Genomic DNA, 5,000 nt, shown 5'->3' with positions numbered 1-5,000 from the left:
AAGCCGAGTTGGGGCCCCATACACCCGGCGTGGGGGGCCCTCCTAGAGGCCCCCAATACCCCCGAGTGTGGAGCCCCAACTCGGCTTACTTTTCGAGTTACAGCCGGTCAAAGTTGAAACTTTAAAGGGCCATATCTCCGGAACCAAGCCGAGTTGGGGCCCCATACACCCGGCGTGGGGGGCCCTCCTAGAGGCCCCCAATACCCCCGAGTGTGGAGCCCCAACTCGGCTCACTTTTCGAGTTACAGCCGGTCAAAGTTGAAACTTTAAAGGGCCATATCTCCGGAACCAAGCCGAGTTGGGGCCCCATACACCCGGCGTGGGGGGCCCTCCTAGAGGCCCCCAATACCCCCGAGTGTGGAGCCCCAACTCGGCTCACTTTTCGAGTTACAGCCGGTCAAAGTTGAAACTTTAAAGGGCCATATCTCCGGAACCAAGCCGAGTTGGGGCCCCATACACCCGGCGTGTGGGGCCCTCCCAGAGGCCCCCAATAGCCCCGAGTGTGGAGCCCCAACTCGGCTTACTTTTCGAGTTACACCCGGTCAAAGCTGGACAGGAAGTGGCCGTATCTCGGGACCGGAAGGTCCCCGTGGCTCGGGACGGCGGGAGGAGCAAGGTCCCCGAGAGCGGGCCCCGCACCCGCCGCCGCGAGCCGCTGGGACCTCCCGGTCCCGAGATGGGCCCCGTTACGCGCGGGCGACTTTCGGAGAAAACGGCCCGTATCTCGGAGAGGGGAGGTCCCAGCGGCTCGCCCTTTCGGGTGTCGGGGGCTCCCCACGGGCCCTCTCGGAACCCGCCTCCCCCGGGCCCCTGGGACCTTTCCTTCCCGGGCGCCCCCCCGACACGTCGGGCCCCTTTTCTCCGGGACCCGGGGGCCCCGGAGCTCGGGGGCGGGCTCTTTGCGGGGCCCGCCGGGACGCCACACTTGACCCGAGTCCGGTGTCTCTGGGCCCCCGGGTCCCCGAGCTACGTGCGTTCGAATTCGGGGCCCTTTTCCGGGCCCGAAAATCCCTCAAAGTCCGAAAACGTGCAGCGGGCGGGGACTTCCGGGGCCCCGGAGGCTCTGACGGCACACCCAGGGAGGTGCACCGTCCTCGGGCACGGCCAGGTGGCCCCCCCCCCGGGGTCCTGGAAGTCCCCCCGCCCCCCGGAGACACCCACACCCACCCACCGGACGGGAAGATTCCGTTTTTCGCCGATATCTCGAAGACGGCCGGGCGAAAAAATTTCAAACTCGGGTCTTCCGTAGGCCTCGAGGGGCCCTATCCAAAGAGGCCACCCGCGTCCCCGGGGGCCTCGGGGTCAGGGAGTTAGGCCCGGTCAAAGGCGCGGCGTTTTTTGGCTTATATCTCGCGAACCCCTGGGCCAATCTTCCCCAAACTCGAATCGACCGTAGTGCCGGACGGGGCCTTTCGAAAGAGCCCACCCACGAGGTCCAACTCGCCCGGGTCCCCGAGTTATAGCCGTTCAAAGTCGGGGGTCCCGGCGAACGGCGATCCGGTAGGGGGCGTCCCCGGGGCCCGCCGCCGCCCTGGTTCGAGCGAGGGCCCCCGTGGGACCTCGCCACCCAAATTTGAGCTCTCTGGGCCTTCGCGTCGCGGAGATACGGGCGATTTTCTCCCGGGATCGTGACGTCATCGGCGGGCGCCATTTCAGAGCGCGGCCGAGGGTTTTCGGCCGATATCTCCGCGAATACTCGACCAAAAACGACGAAACGCATATGGACGCGTTCAGCTCGGCGAGACGGTTCGAATGAGCCCGGCCTCGGCCGGGCACGTCGAGTTTTCGGCGAGATATTTGCGTTTTTCCGCTTCCGGGGCGCTTTGGGGGCCCGTATCTCGGGCCCCCGGGGGCCCACGGGGCTGGGGGCGGTCTCATTCGAAAGGTCTCGTCCCGTTCTCCAGCCCATAAAAATTTGGCGTCGATCGGAGCCGCCTTCGGCGAGCTACGGTCGTTTGAAGCCCCGTGCAGTGGGGTTACCGTCCTTCAAACAGCCGCCGCTCGCAGGGGGAGTCCCGGGGAGGCATGGTTGCCTGTATGACTTGGGCTTAGAGCACCCAGCCCCGCGCTCCTGGAGGAACCTCCGGTGCACAGGGTCTGCTGCAACCAGCCACGTGGGTTTTGAGGGGTAGGGGAGCGTGCGCTCTCCTCCCCGGGCGGGCGGCCGGGCCCTGGGGGCTCGCGCCTCCACGGAGGGACCTCGCTCCCGGGGCTTCGTCCCCGGGGCTCGGGGACTCCGTGGCGGCTCGGCCCCCGGGGTTCGACCCCGCTCGCTCGCTCCAAAACCCAAGTCCAAAACGTGGGGTTGCACGGGAGCTCCGGGCGCGACGGGTCTCCACGCACGGCCCCGGGGAGGGAGCTCCGACCCGGGCCGGAGGCAGATTCGCCCCCTGCCCCCCGGCTGTCCGCCCGGAGCCGAGACGGTCCTAAAACGGGCCTTGGGGGTGATGTAGAAGGGTAACGCTCACCCAACCAGGACTCACACAAACCGATCTGCATCCCAGGCAGGGTGCGGGTCTCCTGGGCACGAATAAAGCCCGATGCCCCGTGGGTGATGTTGGCCCTGGCCACTCAAGGCACTCACCCAAGCCAGAGAGGGTGCACTCTGGCTGGGGAAGCAGATTCAATCTCTGCTGTGGTGGAGCTCTGGAAAAACGCGAAACCTCCAGGAAAAGACGGCCCGATTTCTCTGAAAAGTGCATCCCAGGCAGGGTGCGGGTCTCCTGGGCACGAATAAAGCCCGATGCCCCGTGGGTGATTTTGGCCCTGGCCACTCAAGGCACTCACCCAAGCCAGAGAGGGTGCACTCTGGCTGGGGAAGCAGATTCAATCTCTGCTGTGGTGGAGCTCTGGAAAAACGCGAAACCTCCAGGAAAAGACGGCCCGATTTCTCTGAAAAGTGCATCCCAGGCAGGGTGCGGGTCTCATGGGCACGAATAAAGCCCGATGCCCGTGGGTGATGTTGGCCCTGGCCACTCAAGGCACTCACCCAAGCCAGAGAGGGTGCACTCTGGCTGGGGAAGCAGATTCAATCTCTGCTGTGGTGGAGCTCTGGAAAAACGCGAAACCTCCAGGAAAAGACGGCCCGATTTCTCTGAAAAGTGCATCCCAGGCAGGGTGCGGGTCTCCTGGGCACGAATAAAGCCCGATGCCCCGTGGGTGATGTTGGCCCTGGCCACTCAAGGCACTCACCCAAGCCAGAGAGGGTGCACTCTGGCTGGGGAAGCAGATTCAATCTCTGCTGTGGTGGAGCTCTGGAAAAACGCGAAACCTCCAGGAAAAGACGGCCCGGTTTCTCTGAAAAGTGCATCCCAGGCAGGGTGCGGGTCTCATGGGCACGAATAAAGCCCGATGCCCGTGGGTGATGTTGGCCCTGGCCACTCAAGGCACCACTCACCCAAGCCAGAGAGGGTGCACTCTGGCTGGGGAAGCAGATTCAATCTCTGCTGTGGTGGAGCTCTGAAAAACACGAAAACCTCCAGGGAAAAGACGGCCCGGTTTCTCTGAAAAGTGCATCCCAGGCAGGGTGCGGGTCTCCTGGGCAAGAACGAAGCCCAATGCCCACCTTGAAACGGAGCCTGGGCTCGACTCTGAAGCCCAGATCTCGAAAAACGACAAAGTACAAAAAGGTGCGGTGGCTCCAAACCTCCATGCCCTCAGACCTCCCTGGCCAGCCCAGGGAGGGTGGCCCGTCCTGGGCCAGACTCAGATTTCCCCCGCCACCCCTGGAGCTCCGCCTGGAGCGAAGACGGTCCTAAAACGGACCATGGGGCTCTTGTAGAGGATGAGGGAGGGAGAGAGGGGCCTTCAGAGAGCCCCTTGGCCGGCTTGACTCTGGAGTCGAATTTGGAAAAATAGACAAAGTCCATAAACGTGCTGTTGGTTCGGACCTCCAGGGCACTCAAGGCACTCACCCAAGCCAGAGAGGGTGCACTCTGGCTGGGGAAGAGGATTCAATCTCTGCTGTGGTGGAGCTCTGAAAAACACGAGAACCTCCAGGAAAAGGCGGCCCGGTTTCTCTGAAAAGTGCATCCCAGGCAGGGTGCGGGTCTCCTGGGCAAGAACGAAGCCCAATGCCCACCTTGAAACGGAGCCTGGGCTCGACTCTGAAGCCCAGATCTCGAAAAACGACAAAGTACAAAAAATGTGCGGTGGCTCCAAACCTCCATGCCCTCAGACCTCCCTGGCCAGCCCAGGGAGGGTGGCCCGTCCTGGGCCAGATTCAGATTCGCCCGCCACCCCTGGAGCTCCGCCTGGAGCGAAGACGGTCCTAAAACGGGCCTTCGGGGATGTATGAGAGAGGGGAAGCGTGGTGGTGGCAAACACAGAGGACCCCCTACCAGCGATCAGACCGTCGTGAGTCCCACTCAGAGTCACTCTGGGTGGGCATGTAAAAATCCAGATTACGCCGCGCTGGAGCTCTGGAAGTTACGAGACCTCCAGGAAAAGACAGGCTGGTTTTCTGAAAAGTGCACCCCAGGCAGGGTGCATCTTTTCCTGGGCACGAGCCCAGCGCACATGGTGTGGTGGTCCGGCTCTGGTGCCAAAGTTTGGGGGAAAAAATAGACAGAGTCCAATAACGTGGTGTGGTTCCAAAGCTCCATGCCCTCAGACCTCCCTGGCCAGCCCAGGGAGGGTGGCCCGTCCTGGGCCAGATTCAGATTCGCCCGCCACCCCTGGAGCTCCGCCTGGAGCGAAGACGGTCCTAAAACGGGCCTTCGGGGATGTATGAGAGAGGGGGAAGCGTGGTGGTGGCAAACACAGAGGACCCCTACCAGCGATCAGACCGTCGTGAGTCCCACTCAGACTCACTCTGGGTGGGCATATAAAATCCAGACTACGCCCCGTCGGAGCTCTGGAAGTACGAGACCTCCAGGAAAAGACAGGCTGGTTTTCTGAAAAGTGCACCCCAGGCAGGGTGCATCTTTCCTGGGCACGAGCCCGGCGCACGTGGCGGGGTCCGGCTCTGGTGCCAAAAAAATTGAGAAAAATCGACTAAG

Source organism: Pimephales promelas, chromosome 2, assembly GCF_988280905.1.
Source record: "Pimephales promelas chromosome 2, fPimPro1.hap1.1, whole genome shotgun sequence".
Lineage (NCBI taxonomy): Eukaryota > Metazoa > Chordata > Actinopteri > Cypriniformes > Leuciscidae > Pimephales > Pimephales promelas.
Note: the sequence above shows the minus strand (reverse complement) of the source record.